The sequence below is a fragment of the Malurus melanocephalus genome, unplaced genomic scaffold (assembly GCF_030028575.1).
Source record: "Malurus melanocephalus ecotype Western Australia unplaced genomic scaffold, MMel_1.1 scaffold_485, whole genome shotgun sequence".
NCBI lineage: Eukaryota > Metazoa > Chordata > Aves > Passeriformes > Maluridae > Malurus > Malurus melanocephalus.
The window spans coordinates 442268-460262 of record NW_026623717.1 but is presented as its reverse complement, the minus strand read 5'-3'; the positions used below and the strand labels follow the sequence as shown (position 1 = coordinate 460262).

General features: G+C 45.2%; 1 protein-coding gene across 2 annotated transcripts in view; it reads left to right on the top strand.

The window, feature by feature from the left end:
* Positions 1–6: 6 nt before the first annotated feature.
* RYK (receptor like tyrosine kinase) overlaps positions 7–17995 on the top strand; it is a 53642-nt gene continuing 35653 nt past the window's right edge. For both annotated transcript variants that reach the window (XM_057380981.1, XM_057380980.1), the window contains exons 1-2: positions 7–111; positions 17561–17682. The gene's annotated coding sequence lies outside the window, so the exon portion shown is untranslated. The remainder of the gene's footprint in view (positions 112–17560; positions 17683–17995) is intronic.

Here is a 17995-nt window from a genome sequence, read left to right as displayed (position 1 = left end):
GCGTCCAGGGCCAGCCCGGCCCCGGCCCGCTCGCCCCGGACTGGCCCCCCGGCGGCCCCGGGCCCAGCCTCAGCATCTACCTGAGCGAGGAGGAGGTGCGGCAGCTGATCGGTGAGTGCGGCCGGGGGCGGCACGGGGCCCGGGGACCGTGCGGGGCTGAGGTGCTGATGCTGGCGGGGGGAATCCGGCCGCTCAGGAGGGGCTGAGGGCAGTTCTGCGGGCCGGGGTAGAAGTTTGGGGCGCCGGAAAAGGATGGGWGACTGTGACTGGGCTGGAGATGGTGGGGGTCTGCAGGACCAGGGGTGGCTGTGGGGTCCAGGGGGCAATGGGGATATCCGTGGGAATGTTGGGAGGGAAGGAAATCTGGGCATCCAGGGGAGGATGGAGCGGGCTATGAGTGGGGATGAAGCACTTCCAGTTGACGAGAGGATGGGCGGCTGTGGGACTGGGGTGATAATGGATGAATCCAGAGATCTGTGTGGGTTCTGTGCTACTGGCTGCGAGCGGAGATGAAGGACCTGGGGCTCAGGAAGGTGGGGGCCTGAAGCACTGGGCTGGGGCTGTTGGGTGTCCGCAGGATCAAGGGATGCCTRTGGGTCCAGGAAACTGGAGGTGTCTGTGGGAATCCTGCTGCAAGGGATGCGTATTTGGGGGTGCAGCAAATGATGGAAATGGTCGTGAACAGGGATGAACGACCTGGGGCTTCGGAAGGGATGGGGTGCTGTGGGGTGGGTGATTCCAGATATTTGTGGGTTTTGTACGTCTGGGGTCCTGGTGAGAATGGAGGRGTCAGAGGAGTTGGGAAGGAGTCTCTGTGCTGCCTTGTGTCTGTGTGGTTGGGGGAAGAAAAGGGCGCAGGTTTTTGGGGGTAGGTGGTGTGCCGGGGGAGCAGGGTAAGCCTTGGAAGAGGTGAGCTCAGGCCCGTGRTTTAATTAGCCAGGCGAGTGACATGCAGAGGGCAGAGAGGAGACCTGGCAATAATTGGGTGCGTGTGTGAAAGGAATCTTAATTTCTAGGCAGGCTGACAATTGCTGCGCAAGGACTTGGAGGCAGTTACTGAAGTCCCCCATCTGGCCCGCTGTGGAAGGCTTTCACAGGAGTTCTGTGCTTGGAGAGCCTGACTTAAACAAAGATTTGTTTTCTGTAGGCTTTGGCTTGCATAGGCTCTTGTTTAGAGTTGGTGGCTGGAGTCTCAAAACAAATCTGTTGGTGTCCCCGGTGATTTGTTTTTCCCAAGTGCCCTGTAACTCTGCAAGCTGGAAAACGGGCAGTGCAAGACTTTATTTGCGTCAAATGGACAAAATAAAAATATCTCCAGTTAATTTGCACTCTCTGAGCACACAGCTGACCCAAGTCAGGGGATCTGGGGACTGAAGAACACTGTAAACATTTTTCCCTTATGGTTTGCCCTAGTGATCAGTGTCCTGCTGTTGTCATTTGTACATTGCACGTGCTTGTTGCCAGATGCTCCAGTACAGATAGAGGGTGAAAATGTCCGGCTTGCTGGTAAGCTGGGACAAGTAGTTAATCTCAGAAGTACTGAATGGTAAGTTTGAGCTCTTCATGTCTTTTCCCTGAAATCTCTGTTAGCTGGATTTGTTCAGCCTTCCGTGGCCCACTGGCATAATTATTCATTGTGAAGTAGCAACCGAGGARGCAAGATGTGCTTTTACTATTTTTCAAATGTTCAATTTCCTCCTGTAGCCTCCCTTATGGGTGTCTATCGCTGCATGGCTGAAGGCACTAACTACTCAGCTGTCTGTAGCTGGTTTATATCACTTAAAGTATCTGACATGAATGATCTGTTCTGCTTYTGTGACCCCAGAGACCTGGATAAATTGGAGTCTAATGTGGAGGTAAACTGGCACCTCTTTCAGTTAGTGTGGTTCAGATCACTGGAAATCTGTTGTAAACTAAACTTCAGGGATCTGAATTGTGTCGTTGGCATGAGCAGATTTAATTTAAGGGGTATCTTTTACATGTGCTCACTGTTGTTGGTGAGATGTAGTCTAAGGAGGCATTTAGAYGCAGGCCAATTTGCCAAAAACTTCATTTATTCCTCTGGCAGAAGAAAGGACAGTTTTGTTCCTGGTCTTCACAATTCTGAAACAATCCCAGCTATGTCATGTGTTTCATTTTGTAGTGTCTGATTGAGGTTTGCATGCAATCAAGTTCATGGTTTAAGGCCTTGTAGTGATGTGTGAACTGGCAAAGAGCAGGGAGGGGGTTCAGCTTCTGGAACTTCCCTGAGAAAAGCTGTGGATCAGCGGATGCTGGGATAGTCAGTCACGGGGAATAGGAAAATGAGGCTGCTTGTGAAGYGAAGTGTTAAGTTCAGTGAAGCTGCTAATAGAAACTGGATTCTTTCACCTTTTGTCTCTAAAACTCTTGTCTCTGCTGTGGCTGAACAGGAACTCAGACTTTCTGAAATGCTCATAAACTCAAATGTTACATGGAGTTACTACAGCCCGTGGTGTTTTCATGCTTCTAAATATCAACCCTGTACAAATTTAGGTGACGAATTTGGTTAGTAATAAATGTAAGCACATATATATGACTGTTGAATCAGTCACAGACAGCAGTCTGGAGCTGGAGCATCCCCAGGGTCTGGTGGAAGCTCTGTGGGGCCATATCCCCATGCGGTCTCTCCATCAGCTGGGCTGACACAGCTCAATGGAGCTGCTGCTCTCCCCAAACCTGGGGCTCAGTGTTTTGCAGAACCAGGGCTGTGTTTCAATCAGGTCGTGGCTCTTGTCAGTGAAATAGGAACAGATTATTTGTGGCTGCTGTGCCATGGAGAAAGGACAGATACAGCGATTTATAGTGAAAACTGTCCGTTTCTTTCCTGTGTGCTCACACCGGATTTCCACCATTGGGCTGTGGCATTCTGACCATGTGTCTGCCGTAGGAAGATTTGTTTTGAAGTCTTCAGGACTTTATGTAGAAGAAAACTAGAGAAAACTGGCTCGTCTTGTTGTGTGAGGTGGATATTTATTTCGAAATGCTGCAGAGTTCTCAGGGTCTGAAAGCAGGGCTTGTTTTATGGCAGGCAGATGGTGTCTCTTCAGAAATATCTCTTGCTATTCCCATGGAAAATATTCCCAGCCATCCAGACTACAARCCTTTGGGAAAAATAATCTGTGGTTTTCACATAGTTGAATGTGTCAGATGCCACTTGCACCAGTCAGGATTTGGCGATGGAGGGGATGGAGGTAGGAAGAAAGGAACTTGGTTGAGATGACTCCAGTGATGGCAGCAGGAGCCAGAGGTGTTGGGGTGAGAGCAGTGATGAAGCACAGGGTGAGGAGGAAGGGAGCTGCTGCTTTTTGGGGAGAGACATCCAGATCACCATAAACATTTTAGGGGTGTCTGTGAAYTTTCTTGACACCATCATCTGTAGCTTTTTGGAGCTGGTTCATACGCAGAATCTTTTTTGGGCCTGTCCTTGGACCTGAGGAAAGTTTTGTTAGTTTTGTGCAGTGGCTGTACAGGTGTGATAACACCACCCAATCCTATCCCTTTTTTCAGTGACTGCCCTGTGATGCTGAATGTGCAGGTGGTGTGAAATTTGTGATGAGTTATTCAGTAGGAGGTTTCTACTGGATTTAGTGATTTTCATTCCAATTTTCCTGTGAAATCAAAAGGTGGTGTTTGCCTCACGTAGAAATGCTCCATTGTTCTGCTTTTCACAGGATGCTGAGATACCCCTGCTTTGCAGGCAGTGAGCTAAGGTTTAGAGAATAAGGTAGAAAATATTCRTTTTTGTTAGATAGCTTGCTTTAATTATTAAGACGTGGATCTAGTCTGTTTCAATACACAGTRTTATTTGGCACTTTATAAATTCCTGATGTATGTCTTGGACCTTGACTGTGAGTTCCCAGCAGTTCTGAGCTCAGCCTCACAAGASACCTCAGGTTCTGCCCTCTGATTCTGAGGAGCAGAATCAATAGCTGCCTGTGAAAACTTGGCTTGAGCAGTTCTCCTGGCATTGCAGGCTGTTCTTTTTTAGCATTCATGGCAGCAGCAAGGTGCTTAAGCAGTGAGGACAATCCTTTCTGTCCCTGCAGGGTTTTTTTGGAGASTACATGCCTTTCAGCTGTGAAATTGGTCTTGTGGATAGCCCTCCTGTCACATGGCTCCAGATCTTTTTAGAGTTCTGGTCTGAATGTTAACTGAGACTTTTGTCCCATGAGGGATAAATACCACCACATTATCATGTAACTGAGGGCTGTCATAATGCATATGTACAGGGGGCTAAATTAGAATTGCAGGGGAATTTTAAAGTCAGAAGTCTACAGTGTTTGCATTGAGTTTCCAAATTTAGTGTTCTCTGGCCTAGTTTCTTCTGAGTAATCATTGAATGCTGCCTGTTAGTTTTATATTTGCACTCACTCAATTACAGAGTTAAATTAATTTCACTTACGTGACTTGTACTTACGTGTTCTAGAATTTCATTAGAAGCCAGKGTGCAGTTTACAAAAATGAGTTGTCTGGCTGGAAGATGCAGCCTTGATGCAAAATCTATTACAGCAGAGGGTTGTTTGTTTGTTTTTTAAATTGTGCTGCTGACTCACAGGGTGGTTGAGGTTGGCAGGGACCTCCCGAGGTCATCTGGTCCCACCTCCTGCTGGAGCCAGGCCATCCAGAAGCTTTTGAACATCTCAGAGGATGGAGACTTCACTGCTTCTGTGGGCAACCTGTGCCACTCTCAGTCACTCTCACTGTATGAGTTTTTCCTGATGTTCCCTCCAGTGAAGCAGACCCTCCAGTGTTTCAGTTTGTGCCCATTTCCTGGGATCTTGTCAGTGGGAACCTCTTTGCACACATCTTTGAGTATTTGCATATATTTATGAGATCCCCCTGAGCTAGCTCTTCACCAGGCTGAACAGCTCCAGCTTTCTCAGTGTCTTCTCATGGTAGAGGTGTTGCAGTCCCTTTAATCCTCTTTGTGGCCCTTTGCTGGATCCTCTCCTGTAGCTCCATGGTTCTTGTATTGGGGAGCTCAGTGCTCCAGGTGTGACTTCACCAGGGCTGAGCAGAGTCCTGGGAAAATTACATAGGCCAAATGCAATTTTGTATATTAGAAATGGAGTCTAAACATCATTTTAYTGCAGCAGATGATCTTAATTGTCTTCATTTTATATATGAAACAGCTTTGTTGAAGTCACAGTTTTGGGGAGTTGGCCACAGGAGTTCACATCAAAAGTGCTTTATGTTATTTGCACTGAGTCTATAGTGACTGACTGGAAATCCTCTTGTTCCTTTGTTGCCTGGTTGTTATGAAAGGGAGCTGAAAGTGTGTATTTTTCGTGATTCTTGAAAAGCTTCAGGGCCTTGTTAAAATCCCACTCAGTCTGTCTTGAACAGCAGCACAGCCTGGAGCACCACCAGCAAGCTCTGTGCTCTGAGTGGGAGTTTTTATAGCACCCTAAATAATTTTCCATGGAAGTTGGGGAGCTCACAGGTGCTGGGAAAAGTGCAGGAAAGATGCAGGAAGATGGAGCAGATGTCCCCCAAGGAGCAGATGTTTGAGCACCCCAAGGTGTGGAAGCAGATATGTCTGTGTTGCATGAGCTRCAGTTCAAGATCAGGTTCTGTTGTATGCATGTTTTCARATCTTCATTCYGYACCTTTTAAGTGCTTGGCTCTGAAGAACGGAAGCTTTTTGCATGCTGTGCTTTTGCCTTGGCCCACATGCCTGTCTTTGCAGGAATACAGACCCACTKCATGGCACCAGGAAAAAGGGAAGATTTACAGAGGTGCACACCTGGAAGGAAAATRTGCTTCTAATCTTGACAGGCACCATGCTCTGGAACAAAACTGAACTGGTGAAAACGTTCTGATACATCCAGTGAAGTGCGAGTGTTGTTTTYAGGATAATGATTCTGTTACCTCTCTCTGCAAAGCCGTTTAGCCTGCTGACAGTGTGATGGGTGCACAGTAGCCTGGTGGGTTTGAGGTTGCAGGCGGGTGTTCCCCAGCCTGCTCTGGAGCAGTGGGGCTGGGGGCAGGCAGATGTTCAGGGCTGTGTGCAGCAGCAGCAGCAGGTTGTGACACGTTCCCTCGAGCAGCCTGTGTTCATTCTGGACCTCCCTTTTTGCCTGGATATCTGTCTAATTGCCCTGTGTTCATTCTGGAGCCTCCCTTTTTGCCTGGATATCTGTCTAATTGCCCTGTGTTCATTCTGGAGCCTCCCTTTTTGCCTGGATATCTGTCTAATTGCCCTGTGTTCATTCTGGAGCCTCCCTTTTTGCCTGGATATCTGTCTAATTGCCCTGTGTTCATTCTGGAGCCTCCCTTTTTGCCTGGATATCTGTCTAATTGCCCTGTGTTCATTCTGGAGCCTCCCCTTGTGCCTGGGTGTCTGTCTGATTGCCCTGTGTTCATCATGGAGCCTCCCATTGTGTCTGTCAGTGTGATTGCCCTGTGTTCATTCCAGAGCTTCCCATTGTGCCTGTGGGTCTGATTGCCCTGTGGGTCTGATTGCCCTGTGTTAATTCTGGACCCTCTCAGTGTGCTTGAGTGCCTGTTGATCTGATTGGCCAAGTACCACGATTCACATCCATATTGAGGCTTCTGAGAACAAGCTGCACTTGGGGTTCTTCTGTCCCTTTCCTTTCTGTTACCACCCCTTTACCTTACAAAATTCAGATAACCAGTGGATCGCCATTTCTCTGGAGATGTGCAAAATTGTACAATCCACTGCAATATTGGTAATGCTTGCAAACCTGCAGAAGAATAAGCTTTTAGAAGTTTGAAATAGTCTGTGGAAGGCCTTCCTCCTCCAGGAGGTAGCCTTTGGCCTGGTTTAGGATTGCTTTGAAACCATATTCTGTGTGATACCACYGAGGGGGAAGTCTTTGAAATAAACTTCAGTCCTTGTGTGCATTGATGTGCTTAGCGTTGCTGAAGTGGGTGGTTGGTTTCTGAATCCTGCTTTAGCACATCAGCGGATGTGTTGGGATTTAAACTGCTGGGGGCTCTATCTGAATCCTGCCTGGAGAAAGCTCTTTCCTTCTTGGATTGAGATTTCAGGCAGGACTGCAYGGGCAGAGCGCTGCTGGGCTGCCTTTTGTGGCTCTGTCTGTGCTCAGCCCTGGGAGGAAACGGCCATTTCAGTTCCCCAGAGGCCAAGGTCTGTCTAGTGATAAATGTTTGTGGCTCTTGTAACATTTGTGTGTTAGGGACTTGGAAGAAACCTGACCTCTGAGACTGAAGGCTGGTCTGATGGTGGTGGGGGTGGGGGGGGGGTGGTGCAGAAAATTCCCGAAGCTGTATTCCTCATTGCTCTGACTTTACACCTGTGTTCTGTCTGGCTGCATCCTATTCATCACGGTTGATTGTTTGGCCTCTTGGAATACATGCTCTCTTTCTCCCTCCAGTGCACAGACAGAATGGGAAGGAGAGAGGAAATGGAGGCAGAGCTCCCTGTATGCATGAGAAAAGCCAGCAAGAAGAGCTCAGGATATTGGGAGGAAGGCAGGGACTGAAACTGCTCCTAAACACCACCTGCGCAGAGGGAAATACAACAGAGAGGGATCATATTCACAGGCATGAAAAGTCCCAGGGTGGTGTTTTCCTGAGAGTGGGAGCTGTGGAGGCAGCTGTACTGTACAGTCTGGGTACTTTAAAGGATGAAGCCTTGTGTTTTTCTCCTCCCSTTCTGCTATTCAGAGTTGTGTTTGGATCCTGGAAAAGCTGAATTAATGAGMCAAATTCCAAATGTGTTGGTTCACGGTTGTGCTGAGCTCGAGTGAAATGGCTTGATGACTAATTGCTACCTGAAACTATCCAGACTGGAATATCACASAGGCTCCTACTTCCCTTGTGGTGGATGGGTGTTCAGTCAGAGCTGCTCCTCTGAACTTTCCTGTGCAGGATTAAACCRTACTCGAGCCGTGAGAGCAGGGGGTGCGTACAAGCTGAAGTGCGTTTAATGAGTTGTGCCTGATGAATTGAGTTCTTTTCCCTTTTTCCCCCGGAATGGCAGCAGCACCAGCAGCTCCCATGTCGGGATGAATGCTAACACTCTCTGCAAACGCCTTGTGGTGGCACAAAGGGTGCAATGGCAGAGGCTTCAAACACATTATTCCTCTTCCATCGCTGCCTTTGTCCTTCTTTCAAGCGGATAACTCACATATTTGCACTGACTGCTCSGGAGAGCTGGGAGCAGAAGCAACAGCATGAAACTAATGCGATGCTTTAGAATTGCCCTGCCACTTATGGGGTGTTGAATAGCTGTAATTAAATTAACCAGTATATTGATTTCAGCAYACTGCTTGGGAAAAAGCAGAGCGGGAGCACAGGCAGTGGCTGTGGCTTAGGAAGCTTGGAAAGCTGGAGCAGGCTGGTAAACCAATGCTGGTTATCCTYTCCAATCTGTTTGGGCCTTTATGAAATTAGTTGATGGCCTTGCAGGTTACTTTCTAATAAAAGAAAAACTTAYTACGCTCTGTGGGTGTAGTCATGGCCACAGGAGCAAACAGAACTGACACAGTTTATTTAGAGCTTGGGTTTGTGTTAAACRTTCTGTGTCACTCTGGTGGAAGTGTTCAGAGCATCTCAGATGATGTGGGGGGCCATTATCCCTTCAGCAGGCCTGTCGGGCACAGACCTGTATGAGTTTCGAGGTGGAGAGGTCTGAAGCACTGAGGGAGGRGCTGGATGTATTTTTCCTGATTCGTATTACATTTATTTTTACTCTGTTGGGTACTTGTTACTGGAATACCCATGGCACTGGCAGGGACACTGGACTTAGTGACACTGGAAGTGACTTAGGGTCTTGTCTACAGGGATAACTGAATCAACATCTTGGTGCATTACTGTACCTAAATGAAATAAAAATAAAATGCCACAACTTCAGTGGGTGGGTGACACTGAAGCACCACAACCACACGTTACTCATGAGACCCAATGACATCTGGCATACCTCTGTGAGGTGTTGGTGTTTTAGCTGGGAAGATGACAACAGCAGCTCCCTTCCAGGGCTTTGGGACACTACTGAGCATTTGATCAGAGGCTGTTTWATTTTGAAGGCTGTGCTCTTGGCAACTCATGAGGAGGGAACCTTTTGGTTTTCTAATCTCAGTGTTTGCTTTCATTCAAAAGTAGCATCAAACTTCATGTTACAATAATGATGAGATTTGTCATTACTGCCAAGTTGAATTTTTATTTCATAAGTACACCTAAGAATAAAGTTCTTTTATGTTTTTCCTTAGAGATAGAGTTCTATTTTTGTATTGTAGTTTCCTTTCAGTTGCTTCCAACCTTGTATCTGTGCCCTCCTCTTCCCACTTGTCCCATTTCCCCTTGCCTGTGTGGTCATTACCATTAATTTTTTTCTGCTTTCAAGTACCCATTTTGTGCATGTCTGCTGCATTTTTCCKTTGGAATCAACCCTTCAGATCACTCATGTGCACCATCCTGCCCATTAATAGCAACATGGCTGTTGGTTTTGGTGAGAGTTTCCTAGTTTTTATTCTTCTTTTCCCTTGAAATGGCCAATTTTCATTTAGAAAGGTGTTCTCAGGGGCAGAGTTCACTWGCATTTTTCTCTGAGGTGAGAGATACAGTATTGGTGTGGGTTTTTTTTTTCTCCCATTAAGAAGTGTCATCTGTTTCCACCAGGGTGTTTATACCTACCTAGCAGAAAAATGGAAACTTTCTTTCTGTAGGTGAAGAAGAGAAGAGCAAGCAGGCAAGTGGTTGAAATGTAGTTGTTGTTCAGAGACAAAGTGTAAGCAGGTGGGTCCTGGGAACAATGAATATCTTTTATTTAGTATGGATTGAGTTAATATTGATTGTACTTTAGCAGGTGGCATCTCTGAGGGGAGCTTCTTCCTGTGGAAGGGAAGGAGTCCTCTCTCTGACTTTCTAAAAGGCCTTTCAGTGGAAAAAAGTCCCATTTGCCCAGGGTGTTGAACTTGCAAATTGTATTTAACAGCATCAGTGAGGTGAATTGGAGGTGAACTGCCTGTGAAGATTCACAAGGACTTAATGAGAGCTCTCAGCTAAGAGTTTTTCTCCTGTTTGCTGGATGTTGGGAAGCTTCCTGCTAAGATTTCCTGCTGGGGAGTCTTGGTCGGTTTTCAAGGGTACATTCATTGCCTTGAAGTTGAGTGTTTTCCTCAAATTGAATGCCTTGCAGGTTGTATTCCCCCTCCAGCTCATGAGAAGCTCACTCTGCTCAGGTAACAACWAATACCCACAGCCCATGTTCCCTCTGCTGCTGGTCCTTGGTGTTGGGTGAGCTTGCAGAGCTGTGAGTATTGCTAGTTTTGTGCTGCTGCTTTGTCTTTCAGCTTGACACTGAACACCATCCTTTGACAGTCCCTGGTGCCTGTGTTAGGAGACTGAAAAGCTGATTCTTCATAATTTCCGTATTGCTGAAGGTTTAACTTGGTTTGGCCCTGTTTTATTTTTCATCAGTCATCTTTTCCACAGACTCCCAACCTGTAAGGTGTTTAAAAACAAATATTTCAGTCCAAAATCCTGACCAACAACTCTTTAACTGGCAGACTGTAGCTTTGTGGAAAGCTTAAGTAAAAATGCAAGTGGAAGGCTGTGGTCTGTTACTTGTTTTGTTAAAGCAATGTTCACTTTGTTGTTGTATGTATTGGGCATGTATAAATAGGATGTAAGAAGTTCTTTGTGTGCCTGTATTTTCAGATGCTTAGTATTACATTCCCAATAGTTTGCCATTTTCTGAACTAAATTGATCCATGTGGATCAGTTGGCATTTGTTCCCGGTATCTTTGAACTCCCAGCTGTGGTTTCCGCCCTGGGCAAGCTGATTGYTGAATTAATTAAGTGCATTCAAACTAATAAGGCTTGCTCTGGGAATGTGTTCTTTCTACCCTATAAAAAAAAAAAGAAGTTTCAGTTGTCAGGAGCTGTTTTTTAATTCTTCAGTCGCATTTTCTGGTGTTTGGGCTGTATTTTCCAGCAGAGATTTGCAAAACCTGCTACAAAAAGAGTAAAGTTTAGCATTTAAAGTCAGTGTTTCAGGCTTAGGGTGTGCTTTAAATAAAAGGAAAATAAAAGTAAAACGAAGCTGTCTTTTTTCAGCAAGGTGAATTGTCCAGTGGTGGTAGAATCCAGTGTGTTTATGCAGGGRGATGAACAGATTTGGGAGGGGGGTGGTGTTGGAGAGGATGTTGAAGCTTGAGGTTTGTACCCTTTCTCATGGGTGTTCATCCTGAAGCGGAAACTTYTGGTCTGGCCAGAGGACTGACCCAGATGAGCTGCTCAGGAGCAGAGGCGTCATTCTTTGGAGTGCATAATAGAACAAATAAAATATTCATATAAAGATCATAACTCACTGAACTGAGTAAATCTTCCATATTAATTGGTTTCAGTAGCTGTGAGTCAGGATCAGGAGTGGCTTTGCTCTGGCAGGGCTGTGGTGGTTTGATGTCACACTGCAGAGATTTCTCAGCTGCTGATGAAGAAATTTTTAAATTACAGACTAGAGCATTAAGAAAACAAACTCTAATTTCAGTCATTTCTCTGCTGTGGACTGATAATTATGTTAGCTATTGTTACCAGTCTGTTCTTAATGAAATGCTGCTTTTTGCAATAATCAACCCATGTCTAATAGCAAACTTTTGCATTGCACATTCATTTTTGATCTCCCCATTTAAGACAAAATCTGCCAGAAATATGTTATGGAGATTAGAAGTGATTTAGTAATGAAGTGTAACCCCAGGTAACAGACTCCTGAGCACTGCTGTCATCTTTAAGAAGAACATGTTAATACTGATGCACATCACAAGATAGATTTGCTTCATAAAAATAAAATCCTATTTTCCCATGGTGGCAGAGGCAAGTTTCTTTTGTATATTGTGCTTAAAAAAAAAAAAAAAGAATTGAAGCTAGACTGCATTTGCACAAAGACATTTGRAAAGAAGTGTTTTGTTAGGCTGCTAGACTGACATGATTCAATTTTGTCATGAACACAAGGGCTGCCCAGCATCTTTGGCATCTGGGAATGAAAGGTGGCCTCTCCCCTTCCTTTCTGAGCTTCTTCAGATGTTTTGTTATGTTAAACAGTGCAAAGAATGACGGACTTTCTCTGTGCTGCTGTTTAAATTTACCTTTTTGTTTGCCTTCAACTTTAATTTATTCTTTGAAGCCTGTGCCCAAGGTGCAAAGATGGGGAAGTTAATAATGAGATTTAGAGGTTGCCTGAGTAAAAGGGTGGTGGTTTTGCCTCGAAATTCAGACAGAGCATTGCTCTGAACTGATTTCATGTGTGTTGGTATAGGTTAGTTAAGTCCAAGTAAGGAGAAACCAGATCCTTCTGTGCTGTGTATTGTCTGCATATGGACTTGTTTAGGGGAACTTTGCCAAAGCAAAGCTGCAGCCCAGCTTTTCAAACTGGTCAGCATCGATCACCAATATTCTGCTTAAACCAACAGAAGCCTTTTGGAAAAGCTGCTTTTCCTCCTCTGCRTTTTGTGATATTTCTTTGTGAGGTTCACCACCCCCTTCTGTATGCTTTGCCAGTTTGCCTACAAAATGATTGAGGAGCTGCCCATTTCCTGTAGCTGTTTGTATTGCTTCAGTGTTTTCCTCCTAGAGCCACCTGTTTGCTCCTTTCATTATTCCATATAGGACACAAAGCATTAAATCCACCTTGGATTTGCCCTACTTAGAGCAAAGAAAAATGTCAGCACCTTCAGAGGAACYCGGCATCTTGCAGAATGACATTTTCCCTCCCCTTACTACCAGTCAGGAGGTTTAGGTATAGTAGTTCATTGAGCATTCTTGAAATCTGAAACAACTGAGAAAAAACTAGTTTCTCTTTTCGTCTGCAACCTGCTGCCTCAGCTGGGGTATCTTACGCTGCTGCTGAGTTTGAAAGAGATTTAAACTACAGAAAGTGAAAAGTTGAAATTGCTGCTTTAGGCTGCACATTGACATTGTTTCATTTKATGTCATTTTTTCTAAGCTACCTATGTCCAAAGCATGCTTTGGAAAAACCTTACAGTATCTGAAAGAAGTCACAGGACTGTTGTAGTATAAGCTCCATCTAAGCACTGCTGCAGTCTCACTCTCCATGTGGGATGCTCGTGGGCATCCTCACTAATCCAGGGGGTTAAACTCACTGAGGAGTTTCCCCACTTGTTTTCTCTCCCTTCATAGTGCCAGTTTGACTTCTTGCACTTGACTTGCTGAAAGCTGAAGTAAGGAATGCTGCCAGGCAGGTGGCAGTGTGCGAGTGTGAAGAAAAAAGGGAAAATACAGAATTAAAACAATTCTGAATAAAACTTCATTTGTCACAATGGGACTCAGATCCGACCAGTGAACCATGGCTCTCTCACTGCTRTTCTCTGCAGTGTCCTATGTGATTCCTGACCTGTCTGTACCTTCCCRGTGCTTTTCCTTGGGGCTGGGSTGTGGTGCAGCTCCTGGCRCTGCTGGGATCAGCATTGGGCTCCYCTGTGGCTGCAGAACACACCTGCCTGCCTGGCTGGCTGCCCACAGTACAGGCTGGGGCTTTTTCTCATTGGCAGGTTCARCTGCAAGTGTTGGTGTGTTTTGTTGGCCTGATTGAGATAAATTATACAGACAGAGTGCTTGGGGAAATCAGGATTGAGTTGGGGAGGCCATGAGGGGATGAAAAATTAGGAAAGAGAGGATGGTCTGGAAGCAGATCTGTCCTGTGGTGGATGGGGAGGAAGGGAGGTGGGAGCTTGCTTGTCTGGGGATAACCCTGCTTTTTAGCTGTGCATGGGAAATGGAATTTTGTCTGTAGTTCACTGATGGGAAAAGATCTGCTAGAGAGGAAATGTTTTAATTGTTGATAAGCTTAAAAGGGAAAATTATGTGCAGTGTTGAAACACTGACATTTTCCAAGTGTATATCTGTTGGTTTCCAGGCTTGGAGAAAGCATTTACTCAGATTGCTAGGAGAAGAAAAATTTGAGAAGCAATTGGAAGATACGGCCTGTGAGTTTAATCACAGAATCATGGCAAGGTTTGGGTGGGAAGGGACCTTAAAGCCCATCCAGTGCCACTCCTGCCATGGCAGAGACATCTCCCACTGTCCCAGGTTGCTCCAAGCCCCAATGTCCAGCCTGGCCTTGGACACTTCAGGGATGGGGCAGCCACAGCTTCTCTGGGCACCCTGTGCCAGGGCCTCGCCTCCCTCCCAGGGAACAATTCCTTCCCAATATCCCATCTAACCCTACCCTCTGACAGTGGGAAGCCATTCCTCCTGGTCCTGTCATTGCATATCCTTGTCAAAAGTCCCTCTCCAGCCTTCTTGTAGGGACTTTAGGAAGTCTGTGATCCACACACTGGAAGCAGAGAATCTGCTGGTAAAGTGTTACTGTGTCCTCGGGTTTTAATCCTTCCCTAGGCAGTTTCTTTAGCTCCCTGATGGGAACAGGACTCCAAGCCAGACAATCATCTGCTTTTTTTAGGAATTCAGAGCTGTAGTGCAAAACCTCTGAAACTACTCTTCTGTGTCAGTCTTTAAACATAGTATTTTGAAGCAATACAACACAACATTGATTCTTGTGCTGCTCTTACATTTTGCTGTTGAAATTCACATAATTTCAAGTCTTCTGTTAATGTGGAGCTTTTTCTGGCAGTACAGGCAGAAAAATATTAGTGCCCTGTAGAATGAAATCACTCAGTATTGTACCACCATTAAAACTTAGAGGTTTGACTGCTCTTTTGTAGGGTAATTTGGTTTTGTACAGCTTTAGATGATGTTGCAYATCAAGGTACTTCTGACAGCTTCAGTTTGGATTGCTTTTTATATTACTTTTATGAAGCTGTGTTTTTGCAATAGGCATTTTATTGCCATGTAGCCCTTTGATTACAAAGACCAATTTCTCTGCAAAGTTTTCATTAAATCAAGGATTGTCGTCCTGAAATTCTGAAATGTTTCTGTGAACCTCTGGTTGCTGGGACCATTTATCAGGGAGAGATTTTCTTMATTCCACAGGCAGCCTCCTTGTTCCAGTTTCATTGTTTCACCTTACTAATCCTTTTGTCCTCCTAATTTTTTAAATAATTTGTKCTTGATGGGGTTCATTTGAATGAAGGTTATGCATTCAAACCTTCCCATCTTGGTTGGATCTAATGCCAAGTGTCTGGTRGTTGTGAGCTCTTCTCCACACTCCTTTCTGTGTTTGACTCTGACTTGGATTTCATGTATCAACATGCAGACATGTAAAAATGATTTGCACAGGAATTTTTGAAGTTTGCTGTTGCTTTTATGTGTTTTCAAAATTTTGTTTCATTTCTGGGGGTGTGTGGGCTTCCCCCTCCTCCCTGTATTACTGGTGGATACATTTTTGCATTTCCCATTTATTATTAAGTGGAAATATGAACTAAATGTACAAGGAATATTGAACTTCTCTTTTAGATACTTGTCAGGCTGTTTACCTTTAGCACTTGAAGCATTATCTCCATTTTTTTATGCTCAACATCTTGTGTAAGGGCACTATCCATTATCTTGATACCTTTCATACATCTAGTTTTTGGGGTTCTCCCCCTCACCCTCCCCAGTACCTGTGATTAAACTGTGGGGTTTTGGTTCAGTTTTGGGACACTGATAAGCCAGCAGGAAATACAAGTGGTTAACAGCAACAAGAGTGAAGAAGAACATCTTGGCTGCATTTCTGCATCTTGTGGAAACAAGGTGGATATCAAGATTGGAAATAAGAGAAAATGTCACTTTGTACCGATCTGTGCCCACTTTTTACAACAAATAGGAGGAATTATTTCTCTTGAGCTGATGCTTCCTTTCTTCAAATGCAGCTTATCTACCCTGTTCAATGGTTAGCTTGTATCTGTTTTTACTTAATTTCTTAAGAAAACCTAGCCTTTCATGATTCCTTTGATTCTTGAAATAACTTCAGGATGCCTTAAATCCTGTTGTCTTGAAGTCACAGCCTCTCCAATATTCTTGACTTTCTATTTGTAAAAAAACCAACCATGGAATCCCAGAATAGTTTAGGTTGGAAAAAACTTATCCAGTTCCATGCTGTACCACAGGCAGGGACATCTTCCCCTATCCCAGGGTGCTCCCAAGCCCCTTCCAACCTGGCCTTGGACACTTCCAGGGATGGGGCAGCCACAGCTTCTCTGGGCAGCCTGTGCTGTGCCAGGGCCTCAGCATCCTCCCAGGAAAGAGTTTCTTCTTAATATCCCATCTAAATATCTTCTCTTTTAAACTTAATAGTTTAAAACCATTCCCCCTTGTCCTATCGCTGTCTCAGTTTGTAAAATACCTTCCTGTTTCTTATAAGCCCCTTTGGGAAGTCCATGACGAGGCATCTCAAAATGCACTGAGATGATTTGAACTCCATTCYATCAATGTGGAATATTCAGTGTCTGCTTTGCACCATTGTTCTCCTGCATGTCCAAGAGCCTGGGGAGTGTTTAGCTGGGAGCACTGGATGAAGAGGTGTGAGAAAAGGCCAAATGGTACTGACTGCAAATCCAGTGTGGTTTTGTCCTGAGGATATGGAGCTGGGATTAATTTTACTCCTGCAGGGAAGCAGTGCTTCTACCACTAATTGCTATTGACACCCAGAGCAAGCTGCAGGGTCCTACCCTGTGTTCACCGTGACCTTGCATCGTGTGCCGCAAAAATATCGCCAGCTGCAGTGTTCATAATATCAGAGTCTGTGTCTTATTTAGGGAAATGCACCTTAGTGCCCTGTTACGAATAGTTTTGTGGGGCTTTCAGGTCTCTAGGTGTATCAAAGGGCAGACACAAAATGTCAGTATTGCTGGGTGTCACTTCTCACTCTGTGCAAGGGAGAGCGACTTCTTACAGGAGCAGRTAGTGATAGAATGAGGGGGGATGGTTTTAACCCATACAAGAGAGATTTAGATTAGGATAAAATTTTTCCCTGTGAGSKTGGGGAGGCCCTGGCACAGGGTGCCCAGAGAAGCTGTGGCTGCCCATCTCTGAAGTGTCCAAGGCCAGGTTGGACAGGGCTAGAAGCAAGCTGGGAAGGTATCCCTGCCCATGGTAGAGGGGTAGGATGAGATGGGCTTTTTGGTCCCTTTGCACCCAAACCATTCTGGGATTCTGTGATCTGATTACCTTGGAGCTAATTCCATACTGCTTAGGTTTCTCAGGCTCAAGAAATGAGCTATTCCAGAAGGAATTACCTGTGATTACCYGGGTGATAAGCCAGAGCAGTTCGGTTTGAGTAAGCACAGTTGTCAGCAAGAACAAAATAGGAGCTGTTATTCCCAGAAGCAGAACAGGGGATGTTCAGGACAGCCTGTAATGACTCTTCTGGATGTTTGTATGAAARGTTGTGTTTCTTTCCATTACTTTCCAGCTTTTAGCTATTCTCTAGGCTGTGGCACCTCTCTGAAGTGATTGCTCTGTAAAGCTTTGGAGCACTCTGTGAGAGCTGACATCTGGGAGCCTTGGTCTCCAAACCTGCCTTGGAATTTATGGACTTGAGGAAGTGTTTGCTTAAACATGTAGATACAAGTGGAGCTGGTGATCCTGAAAGTTGTTTGTTCCAATGTGTTTGGTCCTGTTCTTCCCTGTCTTACTCTTCTCCTTCTCCTTACAGGTCTGGATGCAGAGCTGTCCTACGTGAGGAATGATGTGGTTAATCACTATGCCTTGTCCTTCAATCTCTTAATACCCAGCGAGACCAACAATCTCCACTTCACCTGGCATGCCAAATCCAAGGTGAGCAGGCATGGCTTCTRCTCCTGGTCCTTGAGACATGAGCCTTTCTGCTTGGTGAATACCCATTGCTATCATTTAATGGCTTTTTTCTGTGCAAAAATCAGCATATGCAAKGTGCAAAATACTTACTTATATAATTGCAGGCAGTAAGTTAAGATGGTGTACGTCCAAGCTGYTTCTTATTTTAGAAAGTGTAAGTATTCAAAGCATTTTATGCTTCTTGCTCCTAGTAAGGTCCACGTATACATACAAGCCACTGGCTGTAGAATCTCTTCCCTTGGTGCATTGGATACACAGAAGGGCAGCCATGAAC